The sequence below is a fragment of the Zootermopsis nevadensis genome, unplaced genomic scaffold (genome assembly GCF_977971745.1).
Source record: "Zootermopsis nevadensis isolate Lab colony 2312 unplaced genomic scaffold, Znev_1.0 Znev_ptg000030l, whole genome shotgun sequence".
NCBI classification, from domain to species: domain Eukaryota; kingdom Metazoa; phylum Arthropoda; class Insecta; order Blattodea; family Termopsidae; genus Zootermopsis; species Zootermopsis nevadensis.
This window is the reverse complement of record NW_028259162.1, coordinates 14,667,092-14,682,408: the sequence shown is the minus strand read 5'-3', so window position 1 is coordinate 14,682,408 and position 15,317 is coordinate 14,667,092.

The following is a 15,317-nucleotide window of genomic DNA, read 5'->3' as shown; positions in this document are numbered from 1 at the left end:
GGTATGAAGCGCTTTGCCCTCCAGTCGATGACCAGTTAGTGCATCGCCCAGAAATGACGAACCGGGTTTGGGAGGTGTACGGAGAGGCACTCGATGTCAGAAACTAAAATAAATGACCTACAACTACAAATCAGACCGTTATTTATTACGGTCGAGTTAGAAAATTTCTCCCGGAACGAAAATTTCAACTCCATCGATACCGTATTCAAGAAGAGTGAAATGTATTAACAATTTCAGAACTAATAAATGTATCATGTGGAAATGAATTTTAGCGTATTGTTTTCGTACATTTACGATTTTGAGTTTCCGCGATGTTTGGATTGTGATATGTGAGGTGGCACGATGCTTGGCTCCGGTGAAGTTCGTGGCCGTGCTTGAATTTTACAGGATTTTGGTCTGTTACGTAAAAATCGGAAGGAGCCTTAGTGCTTATGATTGGACTAAAGAAACTGACCGACGTCAGCAAGACTTGAAACCATTTTCTTCTGAAGACAGTGATCAACATGTTGAACTTGAAATGATGGAGTTGGTTGGACAACTGAAATAAAAAAATCAGGGATGTTTCTTAGAAAATTAACCTCGGACAATAATTTACGAACAGCAGGGAATCCATAATAACTTGTAATTCTGAGTTCAAATAAAAGTATTATTCTGACAGAGTAATTCTTCTATCGCTTCTCCTTCGTCAACAATTTGGTCATGACAAAATGCCTTCTTCCATGCCATAAACGGAAAGATTTGTTTGAAATATTTAAGCAATTACAGCAATTCTGTTTTAATAAATGTCAATTGTTGACCTGCGTTCTGACTTGCAGGCTTATCACTGAGTTGACTCTGCCCGCTAATCCTTGTCAACGTGACGAAAATGGAAAACATATTGCAATTTTAGTCTCAAATTAAATATCTGCAGTACCGCTGTATATACAGTTGCCAAAATAAGGAAAACGTCTTCCAAAATTTCCCTGCTTCTAAGTCAAAATTTCGGAAAGATCAAGCGGGACTAGGCAATTAAATAAGGAAATCCCGTAAAGTCAAAACTCACTCACACACACACACACATTCACACAAAATTCATCTAACTTGCTTAGCGTCTTTTAATATTGTGCATACTTTGGATGGTAATTCGCTTGAAAATACAGCCCCTTTCAAGGTCAGTTCAAACATCTAAATTGGTTATTTGGTGCACTTTGCTAACCATATTCTTCTTTTAAAGGAAAGCACTTTTGGTAATTCATGTTAAGAAACATTTGGATACAGAGTAGGCTGTAAATAATTGTCGTCTGTAGCTGGCCAGGAGAGTTCCATACTTTGAATATCGTAATTTTATTACGCGAAAAATTACATCTAAAATTAGTTACACATGTTAAGGGTAGTATCATTTTATGCACAAATAATCTGAATGGCTGAATATCGCTGCGGTCAAACGGAAATAAAACACGCAGTTACATATTAATTCTAAAATACATCTCTTTTGTAGAATACTAGTGAATTAGAGATAGTATGTCACTGTTTTTCGATAATTCCATAGCTAAGAGTGACAATTGTCGAAATACTGTGATGTGAAGCAGAAATATCCAGACTTCTCCAAGTTCCGTACCCCTAATGAATACAAAATCATCATCTTCTTCTTCTTCTATGGCGCGACAGCCCAAATTCGAGCCTTGGTCTCCTTAACACAAATTGTTGCCCTTGTAAAAAAGAATCGTCCTTAATACCTCAGCAAAAAGTTGATCTCTTCTCAGCAAATTACGTAGTTTCTACTGTGCAGTGCACAGGAACCATTGCTTTCAACCAACCTCCTTTCAGCCATTCATGACTTGCGAATTTTCTAAGGTCAGCACTTTTCGTTCCGACCCCAATTGTGGCACTCACCGTGTGGCAAAAGACAAGAGACTAATCCTTCCGTCCAATTCTTTCCTCTTGCCACTCGGCGCCCGCAGAATCGATTTGTATGCACGTTCTCGAGAACGACCAAACGACCACCTGGTTGAGGGGTAAAGCTCTAGGCCATGGGTCACAAAGAGCCGACGTCACCTTTTGTTGGTCTAACCCTTTGTAAGCCAGGTGCAGGCAACCCTTTCTCTTCCTTACCATGAATCGCGGGAATTACTTACCTACGAACGAAAGTATGTATGATTTTATGTACGTACATATATACTGGCATGTAAGCATGATGTATGTACGTACATATCTTCGTAACTGTGTACGTATGTGTGCGCTCGCATGTTTTATTAAGCTGTATGTCTGTGTGTACCTCTTTATGCGTTCCTCCATTCATCCGTTTATCCTTTTATCAGTCTTATCTTCCCTCAATGTTCTTCTTACATTCTCCCTTCCCCTTATGTGTCTGTGTGTGCACACACATACACACACAATCTATACAGGCGTTTTTTATCCTTTTATGCTTCCTACTCATTAGTGATTCTTCATTTTTTCGCTTTCTTTCTTTCTGTATTTGTTCTCTACTTTTATATCCATCTGATAATTACATTCACAACAAACTGAACAAAATAGTTGGCATTATTAGTTAGGCGGAGAATAGAGAACTGAAAGGTATCTGATATTGTGATAACAATGTTCGTTTCAGTTCAAACTAAAATATGTAGTTAGGCTTTTTTTGTAATTTTATGGTATAATTTATAATGTATTTAGAACTATTCACAGCGAGTAACATGATGACATTTCAACAAACGCTGTCTACTCAGACAAATCAATCAGTGGTTGTCAACATTTTTTATTCATCCTAGAACTGTTACTAGTTTTAAGCCCATCGAATCCTGAATCGTATGATGAATAAAACAGCTGTAATGTTCAAGTTCGAAAAAAAAAATCGATTTTACAGGAACGACTGAAGGTAATAATTTATATTACAAGCTCTTTAAAATATAAATTCTCGCTTCAAAAGACACTTCAGTTTAGAAACACGTTATTAAAAGAAGAAAACAATTTTTTTAGTACGGGAATTGAAATTTCTCTGAATGGCATTTCATCGTCTCGGAGCTGAACTTGTAATAAAATTAGCGTAGAACTCATAGGTTATTTCTGATTTCGTTTCAGTTCTGTCTGCTATAGATTTCGAGTAGCCGTTAAATATGATTTACATCGCATCATAAAACAGTTCCCCTCCTCTTACCAGTGATTTATTGAAGAACAGTTGCTAGCTGGCGAAGCAAATGTCGCCTGTATGCACTCTAGGAAATTTGGCAGCGCGTGTGTGTTATACTGTATTCATGGCCGACATTTATAGCAAAAAGCTCGCCATATCTAGCGCTGGAATAGTCTTCTTCTCGTTATGGCCATGGTGTGGGCCCCAAATAGTACTGCATTATTGAGGAAAGGCCGGATACGGACACATTTGCACCCACACCTGGGTGTCTACGAATAGGGTAAATGTGAACGGGTATGCATGCCAGCAAGGAACACGTGACGGTATTTCTTTACCTTACTCCAAGGATATCGGTATGCGTAGGTAATTATTTGAAGATGGTGTATTTAGAACGTATGAATCAGTAAAAATTGATTAATTTGGGAATTTTAGACTACAAAAAAAAAGTAAAAAAAAATGTTTTCCGTCTTCGGCAGATTCGGTAAGCACACAGTTAACAACGGAAATTTGAAGGTTACTAAAACTATAGCAGAAGACCACTACGATTCAACACCGCTAATACCACAGACCGCCGTTAGACATGATTCTCCCACCCACAATCCACTTCAAAACCATCCACCCTGAGTCTAAATGTTAATCTCTCTTCTCCTTCTCGGATATCTAAGTGTTTTCCCAACCAAAACTCCGTACGCATTCATTGTGTCTCCCATCCTAGCCAATTTGTAATTACACGTCAACAGAATCAGCGTGTAGAACTGCGGATGGGTCCAGGTGTTTATTTGTACGAAACTTCCCTTCAAGTGGCACCGTTTGCACAAAATATTGTGAGGCTATGGAACATGACTGAAATAGTATTTTGATATTACTTTCACTTATTTATACCCGAGATTGTTTATGAGGCGTAGTCTGCATGTTATGAAAATGACTTAGTTGGCAGGCACTACATTTATTTCATCTCACGCAAATCATGGTTGTACTGTAGCATCTGATCACAACATGACACCTCTCAGGATCGTTCTTGCGACGGATGAACGCGATTTATGTATTTTGTTTGGCCCGTGCTTCACAATTCTTTGCACGTATGTAAAAAGACAGTTCAAAAAGCAGTTTCTGGACAGCGACAAACCTGAACGCATTCCATTAGGAAAGACATCGCAATGTAAATGCGATTAAGAAAACCAGAGGGAGACATGATTCATGTCGCCGCCACATCGGCATTTTATACCCCTAATCTTCACTTGCTGGAGGTAATGTAAATTGGTGAAAAGTACGAAATAAATAGGGCCTACTGCTGTTCAGAAATTCGCTCTCTGGCTTTTCGTTATTGGTAACGAGTCCAGCATTAACTTTTACCACATATAACAGGCGTACAGTGTCAGTGTCTTATGAGAACAAAATGCAGTAGATTAATGCTCTAATAGAAAGAGTTTTAATGAAATTCTGACCCAGAAAAATTAGATATCGTACACTGTGAAGCTAAAAATATTTTAATTGTTTTGCAGGAAGCCCTGTCATGTGTTGTGTGGAAATTAAAAAGTTATAAAAATTATGAAGATAAGTTTGAGTATAATGACGAGTCTTAATTATGGCTTCGAGAGCCACACATTCTAAATTCCTACTCTAATACATTTATCTGACTTAAAATTATCTCCTGGTAACAGTATTGGCTCTAGTTATGTTCAAGGCAATGATAAAGTTTTAATATAACTTTTTCTGCTTTTCTCAGTTGTACTAAATGAGTTCACTTTCTGGTATGTAACGAAACATGTGTTCCCTTGTTTTTAATATCGCTTGTCTTTTTCCTTGTATTTTCCTGGAACATCTTCGTGTTGCTAGTTGGTAGTGTCCTATAAAAGGAACCATTCTGTCCATACAGGGAGCGGTAACCCATTAGAGCGACAGTTGGCTGGCCTCTGGTCTCTGTATGTCCACAGCTTGAAATTACACGCTCTGTATCAGGCTATTTCCTTCATTCATTTCCTCAAACGACAAAAGTTGGGTCAACTACAAAACATATGTGGTTTCTTATAGGTTAAAGTTGTGTTCCAGTTCCTCACGATCTACATTTCATCTAATCAGTGGATTTATCTCAATGTTAGTGTCCGTAATGGGATGTGAATTAAACGGTCCTCATTCTGACAGACGCTGCACTTCGGCTTCATAAATTTTCACAGCAATATTTTAACCAATGTATAAATTTTCTTTACGAGTTTCGTTTTGGGGATGTTACAAAACAAAGGTAATGTTTCACATTATATATTTTATCTTTTTATTTGGTACCTACAAAATTGATATGTTCCTAATTCTAATGACATTTCATACGCCTGTACATAAGACAAGATTCCGTCTTGCTGAAATTCAGTATATTTCTCAACTGATTGACGTTCTATACTGTGCATTCTACACAATATCTTGGGTTTCGTATGATTTCAGAAATAAACAGCGACTATTTCCCTAACATCTTAAGCCATTGGATCTTTGTAATGACCAAAAGTTCTGCTATTTTTAAGGTAGGAATTAATCTCATATTTACAATTAAAACTGTGTATGTATCTGTATGTTCACTTATAATTCAAGAAGGGATAGACAATTTTATACCAGACTTTACATGTTTATGCCTTGAAATCTGGAGGCGAAAAAATGTATTCGGTTCGAGTCCTGGTTAGGTTCAATTTTGTAGCTCGGACCAGATAAGTTTGTTTCAACAGAACGATTACAAAATTCCACAACCACGAACATTTGAACTGGTTTTGATTTCCAGTAAAAATGTTACCTTAGTACTGGATGCGGAAGGCCATAATCCTAGTCCAGGATTGTCCAAAGGTTAATGTCACGCCGAAGGTCCCGTTGAGTGAGTAATACTTGACTGATTTCAACAGCTGTGGACGGTGAACTAAAATTCATACTGTGTAAGATTTGAGGTTTTTTCACAGCGGTGAGTATGAAGATTTCTGTCTTCTGGGTTGTTGCGCTGTGTAGTCTGGTAGATGTTAACCAACGTTTCAGAGGTCATACTGCCTCCATCATCAGGGCGATGAGTATGAAGATTTCTGTCTTCTGGGTTGTTGCGCTGTGTAGTCTGGTAGATGTTTACCAACGTTTCAGAGGTCATACTGCCTCCGTCATCAGGGCGATGAGTATGAAGATTTCTGTCTTCTGGATTGTTGCGCTGTGTAGTCTGGTCGATGTTAACCAACGTTTCAGAGGTCATACTGCCTCCGTCATCAGGGCGCAAGTATCCTGCAAGGCGTATAAAGAATACCATATGTATAAACGAACAGGCCTATAAATGCAGTGCCGATAATTAGGTTTGTCGTGGATTTCCTCTGTCCCTCTAGCGATATTCCAAGTTAAAACATCCTAAATGAACAGATTACACCCTCTTTATTGCATTCCCCACTACTCATTACCACCCTTTCATCTCATTCGATCTCAAAAAGAAAATAAGGCGTAGTTAAAGAAGTTAATAATCAAGCACAGCGATTCGAACTAAACAGTAAAATGTATGATAATTGGTTCTGTTTACATCTGGTCCTATTGGGAGCACATTGGATAATTTGCTAATTTTTTTCTGGTGTTCTCACTGTCTTCTCATGTACGAACATGTTATTTACATAAACAACTATGATAAAACAAAATATAAATAATTATGCATTTATTGGTTATACAGAGCCGTGTCTTCATGTTACCAACTGTTGATCAATAACTACTACAACCAATTTATTTTCTCCTTGATTCTAACGTTATGTAAAAAATATAGCATCTTATGTTTACGAAAGAACTTAACACGGAAGTTAAATAAACGTGCGCACGCACGCACGTCACATATATCTATAGCCTACATGTTAAGTTCGTGTTCCCAGAGTACACATAAAATATTTCTAACATTAAAGTTACTTACTGGGTACAAATTATTTCCTACCTGTTCAGTCTTGTGTACAGCGTCGCTTATACGTCTAACCACAGGCCTGTGCCTTTTACCTGAAGTCGTACCTGTACAAAAAATTACCTACATATATAAATGCACAATACACAACAACCAAGATGAAAAACTTGCTAAATAAATTTACTTTACGCAAGCAGCCACGAAGTGTATACTTTTCCCTTGACAGCTGCAATTAACCTTTGGCGTGGAAGGTTACCGGTTGTCACCGCCAGAGGGCGCTCAACTCGTGTGATCATGACAGCAACCAAATAAAGAAAACGGCGAGACGTGGAAGGGAAATTTAGGAGGAGAGGGGAAAAAGAGAAAAGAAAATTGTGGGGGGGGGGGGGGGTTCCCGTAGGCGATAAAACTTTTGTGACAGCAAAGAAATTGAAGATGAAGTTGAAGAAAAATGGGAAAGAGGTTTTTAGTTTTGCAAAGAAGAGAATGGAAGAAAAGGAAATGGAATGAAGAGGTGGAGAATAAGAGTGATGGGTTACATAGACAGACATCTTTAACATGATACTAGGGCTATTTATGTGCAACTCATAGTGAAAGGTGTTGGCTTTGTTCCTTTACAATCCTCCATCTTTTCGGTATTGGCTACAAACGCAGGTATAAATTTCTTTCGGTTTTCACAAATGGAGGCAAGTTCGGTACAAGTGTCTACTTCCCGAAATAATAGGAACCTGCATTGTTTATTAGATTGTTTGTTTAATTAGAATAGCGTACAATGCATTCTACTCCTGCATTGTTGATTTTGAATTTACGTAGTATAAGACGTTCCATTAATCCAATATGAATGGACTAAAGTCAGTTGTATTCAACATTGTTATTCTTTTTTCTATTCCTACGTTTTATTACCGTATTTAATGAGTAAGACTTGAAGATTTCTGTCTTCTGGGTTGTTACGCTGTGTAGTCTGGTAGTTGTATATATACTAACGTTTCAGAGGTCATATTGCCTCCGTCATCAGGGTGATGATCATCGCCCTGACGACGGTGGCAGTATGACCTCTGAAACGTTAGTATAGATACAACTACCAGACTACACAGTGCAACAACCCAGAAGACAGAAATCTTCATACTCTGATGACGGAAGCAGTATGACCTCAGAAACGTTGGCAAACAGCAACCAGTCTACATAGTGCAACAACCCAGAAGACAGAAATCTTCATACTCTGATGACGGAGGAAGTATGACCTCTGAAACGTTGGTTAACATCGACCAGACTACATAGTGCAACAACCCAGAAGACAGAAATCTTCATACTCACCGCCCTGATGATGGAGGCAGTATGACCTCTGAAACGTTGGTAAACATCGACCAGTCTACACAGCGCAACAACCCAGAAGACAGAAGATCTTCATACTCTGATGACGGAGGCAGTATGACCTCTGAAACGTTGGTAAACATCGACCAGACTACACAGCGCAACAACCCAGAAATCTTCATACTCACCGCTGTGAAAACCTCAAATCTTAGGGAGTAAGACTTGTATTTCATATGCAGGTTTTTGTAAGTAGTCGTGCGTTAATTTATAACTGCTATAGTTACCTGAAGTCTCTCTTACTGTCAAGTAATACTTTATTTGTCACACTGACACTGCATTAAGGCAAACCGAAATTAAATTTTCATCTATTCTATCATCAATTCTATCTCCGTCGTCCTGAGGCTTTAAATTTTCTGTAAAATAAATAAACGATTAATGATTTTTAGCTTCTTGTAACTGCATTATAACATATTTTTAAATATCGCAATCAATTCTAGCACGACGTATTAATCTATCCCTGTAGGAGTCCAAACTTAAGTAATAAATTATATAGATTTATGACTGCTATAATATCCTCCTTTGTGAATTTTAAACATGCTATTTTAATCTCACATGCATGAATAACATATAATTATTCTCTATTTTAATGACAGGTCGATTGTCGATTGCATGTTGCCTATCAATATTTCGAATTTTATATTTTGAACATTGACTATTAACCTTTTCTTCTAGCCTAATCGTGTAGTCGATAAATATATTTAAGTACGCTAGTAATAATTGTGTTTATATGCCATGGGTTAAGTTATGATGATGTCCTTAACGTACAGAGTTTTCTGAAAACATGGAAGTAATTTTAAGAGTCACAGTTTTTAAACGATCTGTGGCATAGCATACGAGATTCAGTATCTAAAAGGTCGCGTTTGTTGGGAATTATTCAATTGGTTCTGTTCTCCTCAAAAACAGAAGTTCACAGTCTTCATTACAGAAGCTTGATGCTGAGTCAACTGAAAATTCCATTCGCAGTCTGTACCTATTATATTCATATTTTATTCCTATCCAAGCTTCGATCTCCCAAATGGACCGTTTCTGTAATTTTTTCCTACTAAAATATTGCATATTTTGTTTTCTTCTCCACAAGTTCTGGATGCCTTACATTTAAACACCACCCTTTTGAAGTATAAAGTTGTCACTACGCAGTACCACGACGCCATATAATTTAACATCAGTCAATGGAAATACAGACCTACAATTTCATTAGTTTAGTACAGCTTATTGAAAATATCGATAGCATTTTTTGGACAACGAGAATGAGGCTATATTCATAAGATTTCCGTAATCCATTTCATTTGCTTAGCAGGAATATTTACATTCGTATTAAATAAACAACGATGTAATGGAAATTATAAGCATTACATTTCCGAAAGTAATGACAGAAATTCGTACCGTTAAGTAAGCCAAAAAGGAATACTATCATTGGTGGAATTTTTTGTTGATCCTATCTTCCAAAACCCATACTTAATAAAGGAGTACAGTATTCTTTTAGCCCACACAAATGCTTGAAAATTTCAAAGGCACATATCACACAATATGTTTTCAGGACACACTATAAATCACAATTATATCACTGGTGATTTAATCTTGCTGATTGCCTACAGGGCTATGGAAAGATGATGGAATAGTAATTATTATAATGAATATGTAATTATAATAATAATATGCTCTCAATAAGACACTAGCATGACGGAAATCTAGAGTAGAAAATCACAGAAAATTACCCTGTGGCAAACTATTCAGAAGCCTGCTTTCAATTACTGTCCTTGCACAGTCAATCTTATCTCCAACTTTGAGTCATCAGACACTAGGTGCTGGAAGCTAATGTATTTTAATATTCAGTGAATGTAACATAGACGATAAAAGACACTTTATTTTTCCCTAACTGAAATTTGTTTTCCACAGCCTTATATCAACAGTTACGTATCAGCGACTTTTCGACACTAGTTAAAATGTTCGTTCTTCGTTAAAGTTTATCTTAAAACTGTAGTGAAATACGTCAATGTTCATTTCTAACATGTCTTTCTCATATCAGTTTAATGCAGAGATTCTCAACATTTTCCAGACCTAGGATCACATTCAGCCTTGATTAATGACTCACTGGCCGCAAAGTTGTAACTGAGGAAAATTTATTAAAACTTCAGAGCATTTTGTTAAATGTGCTGATGACTTGCTAATACCAACAAGTTCAAATATTACGCACACAGCAATCTTCCATAACAGAATTAGTCACTACTGATATACTTCACACTTCTCTGGACTGAGTGATCTTTCAATAACAGTTTTCTCCTCCGATTCGCATTCACCAGTAAGACACGTCCTAGGCTGAATTTGTCATTAAGGGAAACAGTTCCTCACCGCGAAATTTCTGGCATCAACAAATCGTGTTTTCCAACAACACGCACAGTAACAAAACTTTTTTCTGCAAATGTATGTGGACCGCACAAACAAAATCGTGGTCTACATGACATCCTTTTATTTGTCTTACATCCTTTCAACCTATTTTTCTAAGACCCATCATCCCACCATTTCTTACGTCATCAAAATCGTATGTTTCCGCTTAATTTTTGTGTGAATTTCAGGTAACCACAGAGATTTCTTCACTATAACGATGATCTGTATGCTCTATATATCACTAAATTAGTATTTATATAGATGATTTAAATGTTATGCAACTCATTTGTGACACATGTAATATCTGTCAAAAGATAAATTACAGTAAATCAGAAAGCAAAGAATAATCTTAAATTAAGTTTTGGAAAAGTCCATCGTATTTAGCGATGGAACCCGGTAAAATGTTTCTGTGTTACGGATATGGTCCGTCATTTGTTTGCCACAGTAGAACCGGTAAATATACCCCTAAGCAAATTATTGCAATAAGTAAGAAGGAGATGCCAGGTAGTGTTTGACAGTGAACACTCGTTGCACTTGTGAAAAAGACATCCTTGCACTTTGACTGTTGAAAGACAATTGACGGTCTGGCGCGAGCAGATTACTACATGACATGACCTGCGTGGGTTGTTGAACCATCAATAAACATTTCAATATGAGTTGTGTGACTTTTCGATAAACTTATGTAATAAATACTCTCCTTAATTGCCCACTTATTTCATCCAAAAAGCTATACTTATTTAAAAACACCTCCCTCTAATTTAAAGGAAATACATGTTTTATGTGAAACAAAACACCGGTGTTATCATCAATGTTTTTTTCGAAATGAGTGGCTTCCAGATCTATAGAAATAACAAGCAGTAAGAACAACCCAACTGTCCCCAGAAGCCATAATTCATAATAAAAGATGGGGCGCTCTCTTACCACGAATGTTGCTGTTGCTGAGTGATATATCGTGGGCGATGTCACGCCGTCTACTTTAGTACATGCTTACTGTGGCCCCTGCTGTGTTCTTGTCGGGTCCCCCTTCACAACCCATGTTTTATTTCGACTCCATTGCACTGTATGGCGTTCATCTTTAAAAGGGCTGATTCAGAGTTCGCTCAGCGTAACATATTTAACGTAACATACACTGTGTGTATGAAAGTAGGTGTCGTCAACTATGGCTGCTGTAACAAAACCTTAATTACATTGTGTTACGTCAGCATCAGCATTGTTTGTAGACTTATTTGTGGGCTTATTGTACTTTAATATAAAGGGAAAAAAGCATAGATACATGCACAAAAAGGTCTGCGAACGGTCATAGTGTTACCAAACTAAAAATAAGCAATATCCTATCTCAGTAGTATTCGACCTTTTTTGTTCGCGTACCCCCAGATATGATTTGTCTTCAATTTTGTACCCCCAAAGTTGTTGGTGTATAATTCAAGTTATACATAGTATATAATCTACATCTAAAATAAATTAAATAAATTACATTACTGATTATTCAGTGTTTATCATAAAATAATATATATTTGTTTTTAAATTTCACGTACCCCCGGGGGTACGCGTACCCCAGGTTGAATACCACTGACCTCTCTGATCAAGTCCTTCACATATTTAATAAATTTGTTAGTGTTGTGGAAAATTGTAAGAGTAAGAGATGGTGCTTTAACTAAGAATACAAAACACGTATGTTGAAACGCAATTTTCGTATTCTGTATAACCTTTTTTAAATTTAAATTAATTCCATCATACTTGTTTTGAATAATGGTACCTTGAAACCCTGCTTTTTTCTTGGAAGTGCGATACCAGGCAATAAAACCATAAGCACAACATGAAATTGATTATGTCTTGAAGTTTTCATCTCTCGACCATTACGTTACTGTGTTTTGCTTTACAGTAAGCTCATTGTGATTCGCACTGTGAACCAAGAAAGCGTCTCTCTTTCACTCATCCCACTACTGCCTTCTTGTCTACAACTCGGTAAATTATTTTTGGATTACCGAAGCGGCAAGCGCTAGTACACAACACGAATATAACTATCTATTCTTCTGCAAGAGCAACCGTCTCTTGTCTGGTGATAAAGAAAAGAGTCGTGATTTGTTTACTGCACTGCAGAATAACGTAATGCTGTCCCTAAACTTTCTAATATTAGTGTCAGGGTTGGTATATTCAAATATTTTTTTCTTTTTTTAAGATTCGTACTATGTATAATTTTTCGTGAACAACCTCTCAGGTTCTTCATTTTGTACTGTAACGGTTACTTAGTAAGAAGAGATGCGAAATAAATTTGGACGAAAATAACAGACGCTTATGCAATTGTGGTACAGACGTACAAGATTTACGAACATTAGAGAAACAAATTTTGAGAATGTTGGCAAGTATCTTAAAGAAGTGTTTACCTTCGTCAACACGTTGGTGCTCCAAAGCACAAGCACATGAGCTCCTGCTGAAGTCTGTGTAGACAAAACGCATTGCAATAAGTACCCCGTCTTAAAATTCCTGCGATTTTTATATATTGCCGAATTTACAGGTAACAAAAAGTTGGGTAGAGAAATATTTTCCTTTCTTCTGAATGTTCAGGCTGTATGTCACTGAATCGGCTAAGGCAGTGGTATTCAACCTTTTTTGTTCGCGTACCCCCAGATATAATTTCTTTTCAACTTTGTACCCCCAAAATTGTTGGTGTATAATTTAAGTTATACATAGTATATAATTTACATCTAAAATAAATTAAATAAATTACATTACTGATTATTCAGTGTTTATCATAAAATAATATATATTTTTTTAAATTTCACGTACCCCCTAAGATGTCTTCGCGTACCCCAGGTTGAATACCACTGGGCTAAGGCACCGGCATTTAAACTGACCCACAATTTGAAATCAATTGCAAACCATTGTTAAGTATTATATTAATAAAACCAATTTGTCATTATTTGTATTCAGGCCTGATATCCTTCGAAGTTACAGTTCTAATAGAAATTTTTTTAAATATGTAAGCAATTACTCAAATTTCTACTTCCTCCCCATTTCTGCAGCTTCGACGACGCCTCGGAAGTAAATAATGAACATATAATTTTGGGGGTAGCGGCGTGGGGAACAAATTAAAACATATGATAGCAAAGTGCTAAGACAGATGTTGGACCAAAAACATAAAAATAATAAAGGGATAAACTGAACAACGAGAAAGTTCGAGGTTAGGTCGATTATGTTACACAGCGGGGGTTCTCAACCCACGGCAGGCCAGTGTGTTTCGTGCGGCCCGCATAGGTTTTATCAATACTGTGCCACTCTGTTACAGTTACAGTAACAGAAAACATGTCTGGCTAATGTCGTCAGTATTTAGTAGTAACTGTCACTGTAAGCAACTGGGTAGCTTTTTGGATAAGACTCACTGATGAACATTTCGAGGGATGCAAGTAAATTGTAGCAACTGAAATTAAACCTGATAATGATGGGTTATTCAAGTAAAAGCAGCTTTAAATGTCTCACTACTGACTATATATATGTGTGTGTGTGTGTTTTGCAATAGCAGGCTTGATTTAGTGGCATGTTTAATAAATTGCTATGAAGTTTCTGCAAACTGCCTTAATTTACAAACTTAGGGCCGGGAGTCGATAAGGAAGGGTGAATAAGACCTCACGTTGAGAATCCCTGTTCTGGTGTAGTTACTTTACGATTAGGTTATTCTACAGCTTAAGTTAAATTAAAAATAGCATGGGAATTCCTTTCAATTTGAGCGACTCGGACTACCAAAGATTAGTGTTTTGTTGTTAATCGAGGAAATTAAGGTTTCAGATATCTAAATTGGTCTGGTTTATAAGATTTATATAGTTGCATACTACAGTGTTTTACCGATCTTTGTGAGCCTCCTCATACAAAATTCCTGTGTTTACGCCTGGTTGCTATTTGACCATATCTTAGAGCAAGAAGCGATCTAAGTTCATCGTTGCTTCGTTAAGTAGCACTCATTAAGAACGGTTATATTGTAATTAATAAAAAAACCTATTTTATTCAGAGGACAGATTTTAAAATAAATCAGGAGAAAAACAGACAATTTTTTAGTTTATAAACAAAGTGACGAACATTTATTAAATATGATCAATTGCGCCTGTTAAGACGGGTTTTTTGTTTGCATTCAAATGCTAATTCATTAGCGGTGGTACGGATAGAAGAGAAAGTTAGTTGTTGATAGTTTCTGTTTCAATACAGGCCGTCTGAGTATTACATTCTACAAAATTATCATTGCGTGCCAAGGAAATAACGGATGATTGCAAAGTCTGCTCAAAAGAAGTTGTACAAATACAGTGGAACCTCGATATAACGCGGGTTTCGGAGGACAGCTTAAGTACTCATGTTGTAAGCTACCCGCGTTATATGTGAAATATGTAAAACATATGTAATCGTATATCAAATCTAAAACTTCTTGACGATGGTGAAGAGTCAATTGAATAAAAATTTCCTTGGATATTATCCATCGTATAGTAAATATAAAACGTGAAAAACGACGTTTCGGAGATGGGACTCTATCTCCGTCTTCAGGTTCCTACACAGTTGGGCCCACTAGATAGAGCTAATCCCTAT